Source organism: Urocampus carinirostris, chromosome 11 (genome assembly GCF_059441175.1).
Source record: "Urocampus carinirostris isolate Australia breed hairy pipefish chromosome 11, RoL_Ucar_1.0, whole genome shotgun sequence".
Lineage (NCBI taxonomy): Eukaryota > Metazoa > Chordata > Actinopteri > Syngnathiformes > Syngnathidae > Urocampus > Urocampus carinirostris.
The window spans coordinates 15,251,673-15,274,057 of record NC_142359.1 but is presented as its reverse complement, the minus strand read 5'-3'; the positions used below and the strand labels follow the sequence as shown (position 1 = coordinate 15,274,057).

At 40.0% G+C, this 22,385-nt stretch overlaps 1 long non-coding RNA gene across 1 annotated transcript; it reads left to right on the top strand.

Annotated features, from left to right (window-relative positions):
* The first annotated feature begins 4,676 nt into the window (after nt 1-4,676).
* Nucleotides 4,677-21,415, top strand: LOC148356538 (uncharacterized). Its single transcript, XR_015852036.1, has 3 exons — nt 4,677-4,794; nt 7,394-7,495; nt 20,963-21,415. It is a non-coding gene; the product is annotated as an uncharacterized LOC148356538 (long non-coding RNA).
* The last annotated feature ends 970 nt before the right edge of the window (nt 21,416-22,385 follow it).

Genomic DNA, 22,385 nt, shown 5'->3' with positions numbered 1-22,385 from the left:
TAGTCTTAAGTGTCGGTTTGGGACGGCAGCGCGTTATTAGTCCACGTCGAGGTGGTGGTACCAGCCTGCCGCACTGAGGCTCCTTGTTATCTAGCTGAAAGCGCCGGGCCGGGTCTTAAGATCGTGGGATTTGTTCCCGTATTGAAGCTCAGGACGGGCTTGGAAAAAGAAACAGGTGTTGGCTGTTTGTGCGTCCGTAGCTCGGCGAAAAAACAAAAAAACAAAAAACACGCTGTTCATCTGTTGTGTTTGTGTGTGTGTGTGTGTATATACATGTGACAGAGGGCCTTCGTGGGGAAAGGGGGATGGAGGGAGGGTTCTTTATTGAAAAGTGCGCCTCTCCTCCCCTGTTCAACATGCTGGATTAGCACCAGCAGTTTCCCATGGAGCAGTCGTGCAACCCTGCCCGCCCCCCTCTGCACATTTGCATAAGGCGCAGACAGGCGGAGATGCGACAAACAAACCTGGCAAGCGGCTGCACACGTTACACATCAAGACAAACAAAGCTAGCGCTACAGTAAAGTCCGGTCCTGCCTCCAAAGTGCTCACCTCCCAACATATTTCATGGGCGCTTCACGGCTGGGCCACACGGCCGCCAAGTCCCCGTCAGGGGCCTGATTTATGGCGCTCGCAGCATTCCTGGGCCGCCCCGGCTGAAATATGAGAACAGGCGCAGAGAGGATATTCGCTTTGCACCTCTGCAAACCCTCGCTCGCACGTTGGAGATGCTGGACGAAGTCGTATTACAAGCTAGGTCACCCCGAAATGGCTGCTCGGAACCAAAATGTCCGATTCATCTCTCAAGGGGGATTTGATGATTGATAGTGAGGAATGTCAGGTCGAAAACCGTTGCATTTACACTAAAATGGCTGCCAACCTTGGAGTTTTTCCTCTTTTGGTTTTTGTCCGTCCATTGTAGCCCTTTTTATTTTGGTCATCCATCTAGATACATATCTAAGTATAGATACAAATCTATCTATCTATCTATCTATCTACAGAGATTGATAAAGGAATCAAGAATAAATTTAAGTGGTCATGGCTGGAGAAGACTGTCACAGTAAACGTTAAAATCGGCGCAAAGATCGAGGAAGTTACAGAAACTTTGAGCCAGTTCGTCGCAAAGTGTGATGTTCCAGGGAAGGCAAAGTGTCTATACTGTGTCGATCTGATCAATTATGGTACGCGAGGTTGTGTGGCACTGATCGATCATGCTAAAATGAACAAGCACAAAGCAAAAATAGCTTGCCGGCGATCAAATTATGCACTCGGATCCGCATTTAAAATCGGCAGCCACCGGTTCAACATTATTGGCCGTTTCAAATCCTTCCACTTCAAATACTAGCAGCAGTCAACCACTGGTTCCCCTGTGTGACAGAAAATCCCAATCTGAGGTATTTATAAATCTATTTATTTATGAAATGATTTTATCTTTTGTGTTTATACAATATTTAGAACAGGATAAACAAAATTTAAAATTTGTTATAAACATGATTAAAATAGATTATTTTGTATCATCATGATCATGTTCAATATTACGAATGCTTTTAATGTCAATATATTATTATTTTTTAAATTTATATACATATATATATATATATATATATATATATATATATATATATATATATATATATATATATATATAATACATGGTTTCTGTTTTGTTGGATTTAATTCATTCTAGTGCAATTTTCACATAGCAAATAAGATAAATGCTGTTGACTTCAGGGGGGCTTTGCCCCCCTGAGCCCCCCACCGGGCTCCGCCCTGGACCCTGGCTATTTCAGCTGAAAATGAAAATCTCCATTCTGATCCCTGTATCTATCTATCTATCTATCTATCTATCTATCTATCTATCTATCTAAGCCATATCCCAGTCAAGAACACACTCACGTTCAGCAGACATTCATTCCCCTTCGTTCTTCCCAACCTGACACTGAATATTAAGCCAACAGCACAACCAGCGGTGCGCTGCTGTGCCATGCAACCTTTCATTAGCAGAGAGCCCCGACAGCATACAATGGTTTACTCTACAGTGGTTTACTCTTTGCGGTTTCGCTACTTCACAGAGTTTCATCGTGCATTGTGTTTTGCATTCTGATTGGCTTCACTGTGGCCCTTCACCGTTTCTGCTTGTGTCTGCCTGCGTGTGAATCATGTCACAGTCTATGTTATAGACATACATAAAAGGCAAGGCAAGTTTATTTGTACAGCACAATTCATACACAAGGCATTTCAAAGTGCTTTACAGAAATGGCAAAAGACAGGTTAAAAACAGCTTGACGAACCTAGATTCCCTACCCGCAAATCTCATTCAATTTCAAAGTTCTCTAAAACCTATGTCAACATGGACCTACAAATGCACCGGACGGCAGGGGAAGGTGCTTTCCATCGCCAACGGGGGTAAAAGCATTTTGATGCCACACTTTTGTTTTTCCAGTAACTTCCACACAGGCAATATAGCAGCAAGATTATTTTGAAATTACATTTTGACAGTACAGAAGTTATTGGTAAAACAGAACAGTAAAGAACAGTGCTTGCTTGAGCCTGTAAAAAGGGGTCGTTATTTGGTTTCAATGTATAACAAAGGAATTCACAGGATGGGGTGCATCGTAATTGTCCTTAAAAAGTTCTCTACCAAGTATGTGTTAACAATAAAATAATTTTGTGCAAAAAAAAATCACCATTTCACCAGATGCTGGCAGTATCCCTTTGGCCGGTATGCCCGTGGCTTTCTGTGAGAATTTCAGCCCACCCCATTTCCAACATGGCAACTGTAAATAAAAAAAGGAAAGTTGACGGTAAGGGGCCGCCGCATCTACGACAAGTGGAAATTTGAGTACTTTTTCACCAATATCCAAAGTAACTGCGTCTGCCTAATTAGCCAAAAGACTGTGGCTGTTTTCAAAGAATATTGTATCGATTGGTCCTGCCAGACAAAGCATCCTGACTACAAAAAGCTAAGTGGAAACAAATACTGTGAAAAGGTGAAGCAACTGGAGGCTGTTTTAATGGCACAGCAGCGCTTTTTCACAATACCCTGTGAGTCAAACGAAAATACTACAAAGGCGAGCTACGAGGTTGTGATGCTGATTGCCAAACACTGCAAAACTATCAAGCAGGTTGAATTTATTAAAGACTGTTCGAATAATGCCAGGCTGAACAGTCTGCCCTCACACATATGTTTACTAAATCCGGCCCGCTTTGGACACCCATGGCTTAAGGTATCGTAAGTCAGAGCTTGAAAATTGTTACATTTTTCTTGTTCAACTCTGGAGTTCACTATATTTATATTGTGCCTTTAGAATGAAATGCAAAGAATTGCAGCTGTTTCTAATTGTCATTTATAGTCTGTGAACGTAAAACAGACACAAGTATCATTATTCACATTTGCATCGTTATTATATACTACAAAAAATGCTGCCTGCTTGAAAATAAAAACCCTGGACAGAAATTAGGTAATATTTCAGGTAAAAAACAGGTCCAAAAAAATGTGTGTGTTTTTTTTGTTTGTTATTTATTTCCCTTTTATTTTCTTTGTTATTGTATGTGTGTGTCTTGCTGTCGGTCACCCTCTTGAGGGATATGACCAAGGTAGATAGATAGATAGATAGATAGATAGATAGATAGATAGATAGATAGATAGATAGATAGATAGATAGATAGATAGATAGATAGATAGATAGATAGATAGATAGATAGATAGATAGATAGATAGATAGATAGATAGATAAAAAAACAGAATAGATAGGTCAATGAAATCCAAAAGGTTGCATAGAATTAACTTTAAAGAGCATTTTATTTAAAGGGATAACTTTATTTTTGATAAATTGAAATATTCAATTTTGTAATATGTTGTGCCTTACACTGGCAGTGTTTTGTCTATTAAAAATACAATTAAAATGACGTTTCGGTTTTATCAAAAATGGATGCCAGTGTAAGTGAATATCTGTTACTCGGGCGTTAGGAGGCGGGGTTAATCCTTTTATTTTATTTATTTATGTTTTTTCCAAAAGAATAAACAAAAAAAAAGTGGAAAAAAAGAAGGCTATGTTTTTATAGACAGTCTCTAAATAAATTAAATTAGAAAAAGGAAAATACTCTGATCAAAATTTTTTAAAAATCAGGTAATTTTCTGTAATTTTGAGACTTCCTATCCGGGCTGAACTTTTATTTTGAAGGCATACGGAAACCCAAACGAGAAAGTAAAACGAGATGCCTAAACTTTAGATACTTGAAAGTTGTAACAAGGTAACAAACAAAGTTTACTTCATAATTATTTGTGGTTGTGATGCCAAAAAAGTAATTTACCCCACTTTGTTTGCATTATGCGTGCTTGTTGATGCCATGTTTGTTCTTAATTTTCCGGCAGTGTAAAACGTTTTTTGTTTTTTTTTAAATATGGCTCATTAAAAACAGAAATAAGAGCCATAGATTATTGACTGTTGTGTTTTTGCAGCGTTGAATGAAGATGTTTCAACACAATGAACAAGAGTCTGCGACTCTGAAGGTAAACCTTGAACTCTTTTATTTTATTTTTTTCCCATGTACTCATTTTAATGCTTTAAGGCGGTTCAACCATTTTCTAGTAAACACACTCGGAAAAATAATTCTGTTTTCAAATAAAAACACAAAAAAGAAAGTGACAGCCATAATTGTACACCTGCTGATGTGACGTCACGATAACACGTCGAGTGAACATCAGTCAGTGGTAGTGCTTTACAACGGCCACCAATGAGACCACATGCGTTTAAGACGTCATACATGCCTGGATTACCGAATCTCACGATTGATGTGAGTAGACAAAAAATAAGTCTTTTTTTCAATTGTTTTCCCATATTTTGACAAACTTGTGTCATACTTAGTATTTGTGGTCAGCATTTAAAGCGTGTCACTAAAAACACTTGCGCCCTTGGCTTCTCCTGTTAATTTTAGAGCATTTAGCCGCTATAGCTAGCAAGGATTGTTAGATAATACTTACCAAGTCATGAGTTGACTGTAATTAAAGTAGAGTGAAATTAGTACTCAAGTGATTGGTATTTGACTGCAAAATATTTACTTACATTTTAGAAATGTGTAAACCCATGCCTTCAAACCACAAACTCCCGGCCCGCGGGCCACGTCCTGCCCGCCGTGTAACCATATCCGGCCCGCAAGACCATTTTACATTATTTTTATTAATGGCCCGTTAATATAAACAATGCCGTCTCATCCCTGCACATCATATTCTGACATTTTAGTCACTGTACCTATTCCTTCATATATGATTTATACTATACTATATAACAGGGGTCGGGAATCTATGGCTCGCGAGCCAGATATAGCTCTTTCTATGAGTACCCATGGCTCAGAGACTAATTTAATTGCATGCAAATTTTCTCCATCTCGTTCAAGACTTGAGCCATTGATCCTGTTCAGATACACGCAAAGCCAAACCAAGGCTGAATCCTAAAGCAGTACTTTTCAGAATATATAGGGCACGTTTTCACTACAATTTACAGTCAAAGTGTTACACAAAAATAACTCGTTTTGGCTGTACAACGCTAAAGAATTCTTTATATAAAAGCTCACTATATAATCTGTGTTCAGTGTTCGGATACTTTTTAAAGAATCCATGGAACAAATTGTAAATACGCCAAAACAACGGAAGAGAACTTAGAAATATTTGATTAGGTGAGTGGGTGGGATGGGTGGAGCTATGCAAAAAGTGCAAGCACTCCCTCCCATCTCTCGCCCTACTCTGTCTGCGCCAAAGGTAAGCACATCAGGCTCCCTGTTCTCAGAATGTGACGTTTTTACAAAATAACTGCTTGCATCTGGTTTTGAAACCTAATATGTGTGAAAAAAGGGGTCAAAATGAGTTTAACCGATCTTGAGTACGGTAATTGCAAGAAAGAGACAAGTTTAAAGTGGTATGTTTGTTGATTTTGGGACACTGGCTCTGGCATTATTCTCTTTTCATAATTTTTATAAAATCTTTAAAAATACATGTGGTGAAGACCAAGCTTTTGAGTCATAAGGGCAAAGAAAACGTAATGATTAGAATTGTTCTTTCTGAAAAATACATGTTTTATGTTTATTTCCAGGTTTTGTAGCATTTTCATATTTCTACTTTTGACAGGAGATATATTAAGGAGAGCAAAATCTTTTGGGATATTTAATTTTTTTTAATATATACATTGACATAGGAGCAAAGGAATTTGAATATTATTTTAATGTTAAGTTGTTTAAGTTAAGTTCTAAGTTGTATAATTTAACAAGATATTTTTATTTAGAGCAAAATAATAAATACTGTATAAGTGATTTAAGGTTTAAATTTAATATTCTTGTCTGTTTTTATTCATATTTATGTTCCAAAAACATTCAGTTTAAGTGTGTTCAATAAATGTAAATCCTGGTTTGGCCCTTTGTGCAATTGAGTGTGACATCCCTGCTTTAAACGTACACGTTTTACCCATATTTAAAAAGTTTACACATTTCAAATTCGGTTTTATATGGGAAAAGATTATTTATTTTTAAACGGTTTTAATCTGAATCGTCTTTGCATCAGTGGAAAAAGAGACTGAAAAAATTGTTTGTGGTGTTTATTTGCTCAAGTTACATTTATTTGTATGGTCCCTCTTATCAAGTTAATTGGTCGGGCCAGGGCTGTTTAGGGATTTTATAGCCCTGGGTCAGGTCGGGCTGGATTTTTTTAGGCCCGATCTTACTTTCACCGGCATGGAAAAACTCAAAATCCTCAGCATGAGGAAAGTAAGAAACCTTGAGAAGAGGCCGCACACGAGGTAATCCCCATTTTAGGATGACCAGGCTTTAACAGTCAACCGTAAACATAGCTAATATGAAAAATTATTCAAAAAGTCCAAGACATGACGACGCAGCTTTCCATCTCAGCCAGCTGGTCAAAAGATCTGGTGAAAAAGGTAATCTTAAAGAGATTACCATTATTTTTATTGTACATAGACTGTCTTTCTGTGAATACATACAGTAGGTGCCGTGTTATGTTTGTAATGTTTCGTATTACTAGTAAGAGGAATTGCAATTATTAATAAAGGGAGCAAGTGGCTGAGCTTGACAGGTATGTACATCCGGGTTCTTGTAACAACTTTATGTTAAAAATGACGTGAAAAATCCGGGGGTGTTATGAGCACAACATATGAAACAAAGTGGAGGTTCTTACATTTTTTTTAATAAAAATCTAGCGACTGTTTGCCAATGTTTCTTCTGATTGTCGAGCTTTTCCCAAAATACCTCGAGGTAGGCGTGCGAAATCAGCGCCGGAGGCGTCTTCGTGCCTCCATCGTGCCAATTGATCGTTGTGGCACATGTCGGCTAAAACGTCACATGGATGCGATCTTTTCAAGGAATACTGCATGTGTGTGTTTCTCTACAGATTTCTGGAGCTGATGCTGGATTTCTGTTCAGAGGCTTCCTCGATGGCGCCAGCAGACAAAGCTGCGGTTTGGCTTTCCCGAGACACAGGGATGTAGGTTAGGTGAGAAACCACTGAATCGACTTGCACATTCAATGGAATATTACCTTAATAAATCTTCAAAAACAAGCAGTTTGTCATACTGACATTTAAATGTAGTCCTATTTGAATGTGAAGTTCATGGTTTTAAAATAAAAAATGTAAGTAAATGTGTAGTCAACATTTAAATTTTCCCCTCAAACTGTTTCTAAATCATGTATATGCCCGCTGCTTATGTTTTTCGGAATGTGAATTAAGCATAATACTCCCCTTAAACCACATTTAAGGAGCTGCGTAGAATTCTTAACATTTTTACTCTCTGCCGCCATCTCCTGGCTTATAGTCTGTTTGCAGCCTTCGCCAAATTGGTCATGATGTACGTGGAAGTATGTAGATTTCTTAGACCTGCTCGAATAAACTCTTCTTTTTGCATCATTTTTGAGGTTTCGCTTGACGCTTGGACTCCATTAGAAGCATGCCTTTCACTATTCTCATGCGACACTTACAAATCGAAAAAAATAAAAACCCGCAAGGACGAGCATGACGTCTCTCTCCAGTACTCCCCTCAGCCCCCATTCTCTGAAACTTAATGTGTTCTGTCCTGAACTGCTCTGATAAAGGTAAGGTAAAAGAAGATCGATGGAGTGGAAAATATAGCGTGGATTCAGTTGGGCGTTTTTAACACATACTTAGAAAATATTTTACTCACAACTTTTTAGGGACCTCAAACAACGCACCCTACTTTTAGGGTTTGCAAAGGTAGCATTGCCCCTATTTCGTTCACCCAGTCAAAAATGAAAAATGCAGGCGACACAGTAACAATGATGTAATAGTTGTCAAATATGATTAGTTAGAAATAGTTTTTTTAATACAAAGTGTTTAATGGACCAGCTTTAAAGTCTGAAAGCCCAGTGCCATTTAATTCTGTCAACGTTGCAGGTAGCTAGTTTTGAACACCCAAAAAACAAACGAAAAAATATACATTGTTTCCCAATAAATGTATTCACGTTTTGTCAGCAGAAAAAAGAGACAAATTAGTAAATAAGGCAACCTTCAATAAGTATCAAGCCATTAGATGGCAGGAATTGCTTTGGTCAGATCTTTGCCCATACATTGAGGAAGCCCCCAACTCCTAATTTTGCTTCCTGTATCCAGTAGATGACAGTGGTTGGGATGCCCCTGAGTAGAAGTAGTGAAGCAATGTTGTTCAGAAAAGTGAATATATGTATAATGACAAACGCTTCAACAGAGCTTTATTATATCTAAAAAAGATGACAAAGTCCCTTTGTCTTTGACGGGGCAGAGAGGGATGGTGTTTTGTGAACCTCCGCAGGAAGACGATCTCCCTTGTGACCGAAATCGTGTGATCACATCACCAGAAAAATCTGGCTCTGCAAAGTCCATGCAACGTTCATGCATAGGTTCAGTGTTCCTGCAATACATTGTTATTTTGAAAGCAAAGTTCCCTCGTGTTAATGGAAAGTATTGTTTAGATATTGGAGGTGTCACAAATGCAAAAAGTGAAAGTTTTGCTTGAAATGCATCCTTTCAATAAAAGTGTTTCTCAGTTTTTCTTGGAAAAGAGTATTTTCAATAAACTAAAAATACATTTTTCTAATAGATGAGAGTTGAAGCTTTCCTTTGATATTTCAAACATCTATAAAGCTACACAAAATTTTTTTAGGCCTTCAAAAATGAGTCAAAGCGGCAAAAATTTGCTGGCAACAGCTCATTCATTTTGAGAGAAACGTCTGGCATTGAATCTGTTAAATATCCACCATTTTCAAGCCATGGTTCGTGTTTTGTTTTAAAAAAACTAAAAACAACTATATTGCTTATTATAATTTCTTGTAAAACTGTACAAGCAAAGTCAATGTGCCCTGCCTAATGTGCTCTTTAGATGTAATCAGTGATTCCTCTTCCTTGTGGGATGCCGTAACTGCATAGGAAAATTCCCCAAAGAATTCTTGTCGTTTTCCCCGAAGCTCAATGCGAAGGCCTGGCGCACATCTGCAAGCTTGCGCGCCCTTGAGGTTTTTGTTGACTTGTGTGGAGCGCTGCTGCTGTGCGGTGCTTGGGCACCTGCGTACCATTAAAAAGCTGAAGCCTATCATAACAGGTGCACCCCTGCTAATGCGGTTGTGTGTGTGAAAGAATTAAGTATTATGGCACATTAGCTCCCCCCCCTTTTCACAACCCAACAAGGGAACAAAAGCGAAATTCTCTCAGTGACGGTCCGTACATGTTGATGTCAATTACCCCCAACAATTTCTTTACACAGAAGCTATGTTGGCATGCGTGCCCCCCCACCTTCCACAATTGACAGCAACGAGTGGAAGTGACAGCCAATAAGGAGGCAATCTACTTCCCGAAAATGTAATTAGGTGATGAATGGTGCAACGTATCGAGCCTGGCAGCGTAATATCGCACGCCCACCTGCAAAAACACATAATGGAATAATTGTTAGTCTTTCGCAAGCCGTGTCCGAAGCCCTCCGAAACTTGATGACTGAACACATTTTTTCCGGAGTTTCTGACTTCCAACTGCTTTCTGCTGAAGATTGATTATCGAAATCTGCATCATTAAAGTGTTGAAATTCCTCACCTGCTTAGCATTTACAGTACTTAGTGTACAGGGCCTGCATGCTCTTCTCACCATTAACCGTTTCCAGATTTCCTTTCCTCTGTTAGATACTGGCTGACTTACACACCACATTTTCTTCCTTTTCTTTGACCTCTTTGGCATTCTAAAAAAATTGCACAAGAAATCCTCAATTGTGTTCATTTGAAAGTAGAACTATTCAGTTCCAATCTCTTGTTACAACCTCTTTGTCACCAATAAGTAGCCAATAAACCAAATGGAAATGCTTCATGAGGTGGTGTTAGAGACCAGGCATGAGTTATTTTACCCGTATTCGAATACGTCAACGCTCGTTTGAATGTCACTTAATAGTGCAAATAGGCAATATCCTGACCGAAAGCTTGCAGCAAAAGGCTAAGAAGTGTTTGAGGGAAATTTTGTTCACAGTTAAAAGAGATCGAAAATGTCACTTAGCAATACCAACTATGAAAACACAGAAGAGGAGGCGCACCCCTGGCCTCACATCAAAAGCAGGTTTCCCTTAATAGGCTGCCAAACACCAGTTACAATATGCAATGTCTCCATTCTTCGAGTTGATGGGCTAGCTAACTTATTGTTCTGCTTGCAGAGCCTGTTAAGATAAGTATTAGGGCTGTAAGTGTGCTACTTGGTGCAATATGTGCTTAATTTATTTATTTGAGTAGTATTATTTATTTTATTGTTTATTCAAGCAGGAAGCACGGTGGATGAGTGGTTAGTGCGTCCGCGGCACAGTTCTGAGGTCATGAGATCAAACTTCCTGTGTGGAGTTTGCATGTTCTACCTGTGCTTGCGTGGGTTTCCTCCGGGCACTCCAGTTTCCTCCCCCATTCCAAAAACATGCATTTCAGGTTAATTGGCTGGTTCAAATTGTCCCTAGGTGTGAATGAGCGAGTGAGTTGTCTGTCTCTGTTGTCTGTCTCTTCCCTGTGACTGGCTGGCAACCATTTCAGTGTGTCCCCTGCCCGAAGATGGCTGGGATGGGCTCCAGCACCCCCGCGACCCTACTGAGGATAAGCGGTGCAGATAATGGATGAATGGATAATTTTTAAGCACTTGAATTTACGTTGATTATTTCAATCTACTCAAGATTAATATTATTTTTGTCGATTGGCCGGACTTTGATAATTTGACAATCTGATTGGTTGTTTTAAAAGAAAATCAATAAATACGACATCACTAGTTACTCAGTACTTGAGTAATTTTTCACCAAGTACTTTTTTGCTTTTACCCAAGTAAGTATTTGGATGACTACTTCTACTTGAGTAATATTAGATCTGCAACCTCAGTGGAAATGTTTAAATCTAAGCTTAAAACACACTTATACTCTATAGCATATGAATAACCTATATCTTATATTGATAATATGTGTATTATGTGCCCTCATGTAGGTTTTAGATGAGGGTATGGTGTCATAATAGTCTGTAGTTAGCAATAGTCTTTGATCTGTGCAGCCCTTTGCGACTCTTTGGGCTATACAAATAAACTTGACTTGACTTAATATTATTCTGAAGTAACAGTACTTTTACTTGAGTACAATCTTTAGCTACTCTCTGACCACCACCTCTGACACCTCTTAACAAACCCAAGCCTAAACCTCTAACATGACTTTCTCAATTTTGTTCTGTTTGGTAGCATCGCTAGCTGGCATCCTTGCTTCCAAAGCCAGAGAGGTAAGATAGCAGCAGCGAGAAGAGCATATGGCTCACGTGTTCGAAACTGGCAAAGAGCACAGAAGTGACATTGATTTGTGTGAAACGAAATGGTTTTCCCCCCTAAAAACAGTGCCTACTGTGCAAGTATAACCTTCACTTTTATGTGCCCATGGGAGTGTGGAAGACAGGGAAGGGGGCAGGGGGCGTTATTCCACTGTTTGTGGGAAAATTCAACTGGCATCGCACACACTTTCCCCCCATATGGTGTATGGATCTCAGAGCAAGGATGTGGCGGCTTAAAACAAAAGAAGAGGACGAAAAAGAAGTCCCATATGTGCGTGTGTTTTCCTTCATTAGCTGACGTCCGGAACAGAAGTCGCTCGTCATAGGCTCGACTGAAATGACTGACGCAAAATTCTCCAAAAAACGAATGTCCGACTTTCCCTCGAGGAGCTTGTTCAAATCGCACCAAACTTTGGGGGAACTGCAGCATAGCAACCAAATATGAATACAGTTTTGGATTCTTCTAATCCCAGAGAAGATCCACAATATGTCTTTGCTTCTTTTCATGTTTATAGAGGAGGGCAGAGGGAAAAAAAATCAATAAAATCACACAAAATGTCAATTCTCTCGTTAAATCACCCGACCCCCAAAAATTTCCTGTCAGGGACAGTTAACTTTTCCCTTTTGTGATGAGAGGCTGGGGTCCGTTTGTAACAGGAAAGTGTTAGTATTTAGGAATGCCTTATTGCAAAAATGTATTGTTTTCCAGAAAGACGCAATAAAATGAGCCTTCTGGTTTCTTCGCAGAACAAAAGTCTGATAATAAATAATTAAGCTAATAATGAAATAAATGATAACCAAATCTTCATCTCTGGATCTTTCATAAAACAAAAGTGAGAAAATAAATAACACTTTTTATGAAATAAAATATATCCAGATAACCCTCCATGAGTTATTCACAGAGAAAAAGTTCATGGAACATAAACTTTGTGATGTGCAGTGTACAGTAGTTACAGGTCCAAGTTAACTTAGATGTCAATGCATTGGGCCAACAGTGGTATAGATGACTTGCGAAAAGGTAGTAGATCATAGGTTTTCAACCTTATTTAAGCTGAGCACTACTTTTTGATACTGATAAGCCCAAAGGTATCCCAGTTTGATATGCATTTCTAAAATTACAAGTTATTATGTTATTACTTTGCTGTTACTATGTTATTACTAAGTTAATTATTGGAAGAAGGGTTAAATAGACTCAGTCAACCACTAATAAATAATTTTAGAATACAATCACAATAACCCAGTACTGGTGAGTTATTTTCAGCCCAGGTTTGTCGGCTCCTCAGCTGTCCTTAGGGGGCACCCTTGTGCTCATGGGCATCAAGTTGGAGTCTTCTGCAGGACAATTTATTTCACAGTCATTGTATTCTTAGTCACTGTACCAGAGACAAATGAAACATTTATTATACATTTAACATGCTAAAATGACAATAAATCATATTCTATTTTAAGCATTGTAAGTGACAATTATATTGTCATTGTAACTTTCGAAACTCACAATGAAATTGACATTCGTCTCTGGTACCATGATTAAAGTGTGTTTAGATAAAACACAATGCCTTTTCCTATGTCATCTCTATCACTGCTCAGCCCGCACCGCTGCAACCTGGGTTTGAATCCCGTTACAACCGAAAATGCACACTAATACTTGAGTTTTTTTGTAGCTATAAATAGAAAATGCATGTAAAAATGCTTTTTGGGGGCTAGATCAAACACGGAGGTGGATTGTATCCGGCCTGCAGGCCGCAGTTTTGGTACCAGTGCTTTAAGTGTTACAAACGCGAACATGCCGACACACTTTTGTCTTATTTCCCTTCCTCTGTTAAGCTGAAATCACAGCCCCCACCTCAACCATCACTGGCTTCTTCTTGGGCCAAGAGGCGAGGAATAACCCGATCCTGTGTCAGACATTCCCCGGATAGAACAGCGGAGCCAGCAGCGCTATTAAGGTTAAAGAGCATTCCCGAGCGCTCCGAGAGGCTGCGGCGAGGGAGGGGAATGTTGTAGCTGTGAGGAAGTGATGCCGGCGGAAGGGTGGCAAAAGGGGCAGGGGGGGAACAGTACGGCCCTGCTCGCCCCTAGCCACCCTCCTCCGACTGCCATCTGATGTGAGGTAACATGTGAGGGCGAGCATCCATCTGTCAGCGGTATATGCTAGCAGAAGGTACAGCTAATGAGGCTTGATTTGCCGCTGCACCTGCTTCCAAACAGGGGGGTGATGCTTGCGCCTGCGTGAGTACGCATGTGTGTTTGCGTGCCAGGGATGCTGCATCTCGCCAGCCGCCCCGCAACCTACAGACAGCCCTGTCTCCTCCCTCTCCTACCTCCCTCAAGGTGGAATCATTGGCAAGCTTGCATGGGAGCGCCTGCAGGTGGACGGAACCTGGGAATTCATTAGGAAGTAGGTGAGACCCTGGCTTGAAAGCGCCTTTTGACCCGTCTCCCGAAATCCCCCCTCGCAAAGGCTGCTCAGAACCAGTTCCGGTATTCTGACAAAACGGGTGCAATGCAATGACATCAAAACCCCGTCAAAGACGTCACGGCAGCAAATTGACATCACAATAAATAAACTAAGCATTCTGTATTTATTATTACCTTACCTGGGATTCAAAAACCGGAGTGACTTGTACATGTCATGCTAACAATCCAGCAACTTAAAGCTGCCGTTACTGTCCCAGAAATATTTCTATAATAGACTTCTGATTTGACTAATTATGACCCAAACTTATTGTAATTTAGAAATAAACACCGAATTACGGTTGAAATGTCTTGTCCCTGTGTCTGCGATTGGGATGTCAGTTGCTGGAGTATACGTTGGATAAGAGGGTGGACTTTACGCTTTGGCCACTTGTGGCAGTAGTGATGGGAAATTCTAATAGTATGATTCTATTTTTACAGCAGTTTTCTGCTTATTTTACAGTTGTTTTTCACTTGATCTCTCTCTTTTTATGGTATCTATAAGGTTGTATAACCCTGTCAAGCCAATTTTGAACAGGCACAGCCAATCTTCAACCAAGTTACAGAATTTGTTCATTTTTCCTGCCATTATTGCTCCTGTTCGCTTCCTGTCACAGATACCTAGCGACACGAGACGTTTTCTGGGTAAAATTATTCCAGGCCAGTGAATCCACTTCCAGACAAGACCTTTAGTGTTACCCGTCTGCTTCTGTCCTTAAACCAAGACTTGCTCTAAAATGTCCTATGCATTGTGAAAAAGGGTGAAAAAGAAATGTTTACATTGTACTTTGCTCTATGTCAAAATCACATTCTTATCAGTAGCTGTTATTGGTCTATCCTAACAGGCCTAATGATCAACACTAACTGGGTGCATTTTGTGCAGTATTTCTTCTGTAGTTTGTCCATCAGTATCGTATGCCAACAGTCATGATGTGGCCATAACCAAACGAAGCAAAGGTGGAAATCACCTCGGACTATGACTTTCGATGTGTGTTGGAACCAAAACGTTTGTTCGTTTTTGGTTGCTATTTTTTTGTTTTATCCACGGGGGGGCAGGTTAATTTGTAGGTGTGTATAGGTGGGAGCCCCTTTTGTTGTCTGACAGGGCAAAGGATTTTGACAATTAAGCTAACCCGGCTTAGCTGGCTTATTGCTCTGGTCTCTTTGGCTCATGCGTCTATTGTAATCGACGTATCTTAACTGACTTAAAAGGAAATCAATACGATCGTTTCTCTGTAATCTGAAGACGGTTTTAAGCGTGTTACTTTAGATCACTATGAAATAAACAGAATAAGTACTGTAGCTCCAGTGACTGTAGCGTCTGCCTAGCTCCACCAGCCCTAAGAACCCCTCAGTAGTTCCATATCGTATACAACAGTTTAACAATCTTTGAGATTTAAAAGATTTTATTCTTTACTTTTGAAAACCTATCCCATGAAACTGCATACTGCCCTCTTCTGGCGCAAGCCTCACTCTGAGCAATTTGGACTGACAAAGACTTTTCCTGCTGTCAATACAAAGGTGTGGCTGCTAATCCCCTAGCTCATCACCACCTTCTCTAAATGATGGAACAAACCATTGGTTTCAATCGAGATCTTTAACAACGCCGTCAATCGTTCATTACTACAACTTGTATATGCCATATGCCGGCGACTACCTCTCTCTGGTGCCGAATAGCGTGCGGCCGTGGCGGCTGACGTGGGTCAGATCTCCAGGCAGGTGGCCGGGAAATCGAGGCAGATGGGCCCAGTGGGCCCACTGCTGCCGCCGAATCTGTGAACTTCTCTCTCTCTCTATCCCCCAGCTCTCTTCAGTTTCAAGCGGCACTGATGGGCCCTTGAATTATTACCGGGCCCCCCATTCATAATTACCCCGGGCCTGGTGGGGAGTAAAGCCCCACTAATGACGCCTTTGTTGCAGCTGATCAACGGCGCACAATCAACAAGAGAGGACGTATGACTGAGAGAAGCATTGAGCGATAACGTGCCTTTAGGGCAGCCCCTCTAAAACAATCACGCATGCTTTCTCTTTGCTCCCCTTGTTAAAGACCACTGTTCACACGGTGCGTGAGACTCGTTGTGTATTTGTGTGTGTGGGTGCCTCTGCTTCACTGCTTCCCACAGACTTTACTGCGTCCAGTGTATTTGATGTCTTCATGCAGCAAACAACAGTCATAAGGTTGTATGGGGCTTGTCCACACGTATTTATTTATTCATTCATTCATATAGCTTTTGACTAGATAACACCGAACTCAACTCATACAATGCCAGACGTTTCTCTCAATTCGGAAGAGCCAATTTTGACTTGACTACGGAAAATTTTGTTATATACTTATATAGGCATAGGTCATGCCAAAAGAAAGCTTGAACCCTTGTCTTTCATTAGGAAAAAAGAGAATGTTTTTAGATTTTTGCCATTGTTTAGTAAACAACAGTTGAACATTGCTAAGTTTCTTGAAAAGGCTCATCAACAAGAAAATGTCTGAGAACAACAGCTTTCGGTGAAAGGATGCTTTTTTTCATTTGCGATACCTTCAATATCTAACTATACTTGCAAAATACAATTTTATTGCAAGTACACTGAACTGATGCATGAACAATGCATGAACTTTTGGTCACCTTAGCGGTCGTGTTCCTGCGGACGTCTACCAAACGTCATATGTCTCTGAATAAACAATGATGATGGAACTTCATCATCTTTTTTTGAAAGAATTAAGCTCGGTTGAAGAGTTATAACTTCCTATTGCTATTTACCCATGGTTTTGCAATTCTTACCATTGCTTTCATTCACTCTCATTCACTGGAAAAAGGAAGCAACACTAGCAAGTGTAGTCTCTAGTAACGTGTGGACAAAGATCTGATCAAAGGCACTCCTACCATCTAATGGTAATTTATCAAACTAAAATATTTCCCAGAGGCTTGATACTTTCTGACGAGCAGCACCAAACTCTTTATAATACATATGTATTTTTTTGATAAAACAGGGAAAAAGTATTTTTACATGTTGTGCACTCAGGGACAATGCTTCCGAAAATAATTGTTCACGTTATGGCATTGAATGAGTTAAGAGAAATACGAATTGTGTCCTTAAGTGCCTTTAAAATGGTCCTGCTAGCAAAACAAATAATTGAATGGCGTTTATTGTCATTATACAAGTATAATGACATTGGAGAGCTTTTCCTTTCATTGCATTCAAAATCAATTAAAATGGTAAAAATATGCAAGACATACAAAAAATATTTTAATGATTTTAATGATATACAATAAATCTGTGCATATTCATAGGGGCAGCAGTAGAAAACCTTATGCTTATGAATGCTTTATAGGAAAGTTCAGGGCAGTAATGCCTTTTGGGAAGAATCCTTTCCTCATTCTGTTAGTTCCTGCTCTGATGCACCTGTAGCGCTTCCCTAGAGGGCAGCAGGTCAAAGAGCTGAGCACCTGGATGTAACCTGTCCTTGATGTTTTTTGGCCTCTGCTGAGGCATCGTGTGAAGTAGATGTCCATCAGGGAGGGAAGAGGGCAGGAAATGATGTGCTATGTCGGTTTCACTGTCCTCTGCAGCCTCCCTCTGTCCGCCGCAGTGCAGCTTCCGTACCTCGCAGTAGGTCAGCAGGCTTTCGGTGGATGAGCAGTAGAAGGCCAGCAGCAGCTGCCTGTCTAGGTTTTTGTGGATTATGAGCAAATGATTGACATCCCAACCTTTAAATTATTTGTATTGCTTGTACGACTGTATTTTATCCTCTGTAAAGAAAAAAAATACGACGGCTAATCAATATATTTGACTTGTAGAAATACATACTGATCAACATTTCTGTTTTACGCATTTGACTATTTCTTTTTCTCTTTTCACTTAAAAAAAATCTAATGATATTTTAGAGAAATTTAGTGCTTCTTCAAATTTAAACAACAACAAAAAATCTTAATTCGTGACTAGTATTTTAGTATGTGGTGGCTTTATTTTGTGCGCGAATAAACTTCTCCAACGATCATTCTATTTCTTTTTTGGTAAGTTTACCACTTCTGGTGTCAAACAAGCACATGTTTGTGGAGATGGAATTTATTTGCGTGTAATGTATTGCTTCTAAATGTCGAAAGGTTGGCATGTGTGTAAATGTACAAAACCAGTTCCCATGGTTTCAAAATGGAAATTAAGAACAATTTTCCTGAAAATCAAGTCCAATTTCTCACCAGAAATAATATACATGTTTTACTCACGAGTAAATGTGTCCAAAAGGCAGGACTAAACCTGACAAAGTTCAGATTGCTTTGGATCTGCTGCATTCTGGTAGTTTGCCCATAATTCTTAGACACTTAAGTAGAAAGTAGTTGTAATGTGGTTATGACAAAAACATACCAGTTGGTGATGAGTTGCTCACTGACATCTGTGCCATTGATTTCAATTCACATGGCCCAAAATATTTGATCTCCTTAGTGGACTTGTTTTAAAAACAGAACTTGGTGGTGAAACAAAACTTGTTCTGATACTTTTCAATCAATCAACGTCCAAATCTTGCCCATGCTAGCCCTAATGACGGTCTACCAAATGTGAAACGCCATTGGTGGTGTTTTGTCCATGACCCACCATATTATTGAAAGGCTTTTGATCAGCTTTATTAAAACACGACCGTTTTTTGTTTTTCTCTTCTTCTTCGGTCAACAAACTGTCGTCCACGGTGTATTGACATCCATCTTATATTGACGTGCGTTTGACTTTTCGAGATGTCTAGACGAGATGAAGCGCGAGCTTGAAAATTGAACGAGATCCTCCTGGTCTCCACGGATGGCAGATTGAAGGGGATTAGGAAGTTTTCTGTTTGAAACGCCAAGAGGAATTGAGGGCACCAATGTTTATAGTTTCCAATTATTAAAAATAAATCACAGCCAGACCATAAAAAATATTTTATTGCTCATTTATTGACACACATTTGGGATGAAATGCACCTGGTGTCTTTTATTTGTATTTGATGCCAAAGGTCCCAGGCTGCCATCAGAGATGGCAATCATGTCCCAGATAATATGCCGCTCTTTGCTTTTGAGACGCTCTCGAGCGTCCTGCCAGCCTCGGAGGGCTCCGTTGGCAACTTCTCCGTCGTCTTGGCTTGTAACATGGCGGCGCCAGAGCATCTGTTTTTTGGCTCTCCGCGGTCAAAATACGGAGGGAGAGGATTTATGGAGTCCTTCGGTCGAACGTACAAAATGTTTCTCGCGCATCAAGCGTCAAGCTCCAAAAAGACTTTGACGGTTGGCTTCCTGCAGAATGTGTGGGCGGACATCGATCTAAGATGGGAGGATCCTTCAGTGGAGAACTTGGCTGCTTTTCAAATGAAAAGTGCATCGGCGCATTTTTATTTGGCGCCTTTGACAGCTTTGCTCCCCCCGCCCACCCGCTAAGTCGCATGCGCGGGCAGGGCGTCATCCTCTTTCTTGCCCTTCTTGCACTCGGCAACAACAGGGCAATTCTAAATTGGTCAAGGAACAAAATGAAGAGTCGAATTACAGTAGATGTTACTGTTTTTTCTTTTGGTCAAAACAAACAATAAAACCAACGTTCAGGTTTTGTAACTGAAAATCAAATAAAGTAGGCATGACCCGGCCCGGCCCTTTAATTGATTTAAGCCTACCTGCCATGAAGTTCTAAGTCTTTAAAAAAAAAAAAAAACGTGCCTCTGCATCATCTATATCTATAGTTGTGATTTTTGAATAAAATGCAAACCAAATGCTCGCTCTACCTGCTATAGGTCAATAAAGATTATACTCTCAGCTTTTGTTTCATAGTTTTATTTGATGTAGTCAAGTCAAGTCATATTTATTTGTATAGCCTTTAATCACAAGAAGTATCAAAGGGCTGCACAGATCACAGACTAAAATATATATATTTTCACATCTAGGGTACTTTGCTTAACTGCCTGAAACATATGGTGTTGATCTTCAATGTCATTCTGGTCTAGGATAGTAGTTCATCTTATTGCCCACACACTGCTAAAAACTTTAATTTGTATTTATTTGTTATCCCTTTAAACCCAGTAAGGCGATAGGGCAAAAGTATATATATATTTTTTTTATTGATCCCACTTGAGTTTGAACAGCATGGAGAGTTGGTTCAGGTGTAAAACTGCATTCACTCAACTGATAAAGTAAAGCAGCAAACACATTTAATGCCAAACATGAAAATATTTGTGAATAAATGTGTTGTGCTTAGAAAAGATCCATTGCCATCCATGATTATAATCTATAAGGTAGGCTACAAAAGCAGGCTGAAAGAGGAAAACTGAAAAACTATGGTAAGCTAAAAGATTATAAAAATGACATCCTTTTTTTGCCTTAGGTCAAAAAGTCTGGATCTGGCCTCAGAGCTTGAGGTCCCTAAAATAAAGCATATCAATTTTCATTCATGGCAGCAGTGCTTTGGTACCAGGTAGTATTGAACCATCGTGTATGTGCATAATTGGACTTGATAGCGCGTACACATGTTCAGATGTTCTTTGTCGAGCAACCCAAGACACCTAAACCACACCGCCCAAGCACTAGATCACTGCAAGGCTTGAAACTACCCCACCCGAAACTAAGCTCGGTAATGGACACATTTGAGGAAGCTAACACATTATTTCTTTGACTTTGGAATCGCACATTAGCTCTAATTTCGGTATGCACATTCTTATGTATGTCCCTTACCAAATGCAATTTCCGCTTCCCAACAGAACGGAGAGGCTCTACTGAAATTACTCATACTCATCCCAGTTCTGGGAACATCGCCATATTGGTCCCCCGGTGCATCGGTGGAAGCCACCCAAAACTCGGGTGGGGATGAAGGTGCCCGGCGTTGCCTAGCAACCAGTGAGTCGGAAAACCAATCGTGGATGGGCGGCCTCGCGGTTGCAGTGGCGGGATGTTGGCGCCTGGCTGCAGCTCAGTGGCAGATGACATTGAGTGAAAGCTGCCGTTGTGAGATTAGAGGATCAGATCCTCATGGCACAAATGGAGAAACGATTGCCGGAGGGGTCTTCAAGGGGCGAATGTACGCACACGATGTTTTGGAAAATACGTCAGCTCTGACAACCGCAATTTGCTTTGTTTGTTGTTATTCCTTTTAGCTTTTTTTAAATTATTGCATCTTGTTTAGTTGTATGCATAAAGTCAGTTGAGGCATCGTACATTGAGTAATTATGTATCGATTATATAATGTAGTATATTAAGAATTAGAACAGAGGTTGTTGAAATATCACTTGCTTTAGGGCAGAGGTCTCCAACCTTTTTCAAGCTGAGAGATTATTTTGTTATAATTAGCGCAAATGGCTACCAGTTTTATATGCATTTCTAAAATAACACCTTATCTGATTGCCAATTTAGTTATGGGAAGTAGGGTTACTGAGACAATACTTTCGCTATTACAACCTAACTGCATAAAAAAATTGCAACCTTTTCTACTCGTGGGTCGTAAATGGGAACAGCTCAAACCTTGGGTCAATTTGAGCCTTTTTTCTGGGTTGATTTACACAGAAAGACCCAATTATTTGGGTTGTTCCTGACGAAATGACCTAAGAATGCTTGGTGTAAAATAAATCATTTATGTTGTTTTTTTAAAACAAAAGTACTCGTTTTTTGGTGAGGGGGTTTGTTGTTTGGGTTTTTTTTGGCAGGATTCTCTTTAGCATAAAAAAATTAAATATTATTCCATTTTTGGGGGGTTGTTTCCACAAAACAAAACAACACTGGATGTGTGGTCTATTTTTGACCCAAACTTGGGTTATTTTTAACCCACCTTTTCAAGTGTGGTGGAAAGCTTTGCCTTACCTGTAGCATCACATTAGCAGTTAACGCTAACTGATTTAGCAGATCACGCTCGTGTCATAATTGCTTACATTGTGGATGTGGCAGCTAGCTGTAAAATGGGGGTATTTGCAATCATTAAGAAGGGGAGCAATATAGCCACTTTGACTTGAAGTTGATTTTTCTTTACAAATGTATCGGGTCTGGAAAATACATCTATTCAATTTTTGCACCGCTTATCCTCACTAGGGTCACAGGGGTGCATTGTGGCCATCCCAGCTGTCTTCAGGCAAAGGGCAGGGGACACCCCGAACTGGTTGCCAGCACCCAGACACAGACAACCATTCACATGCT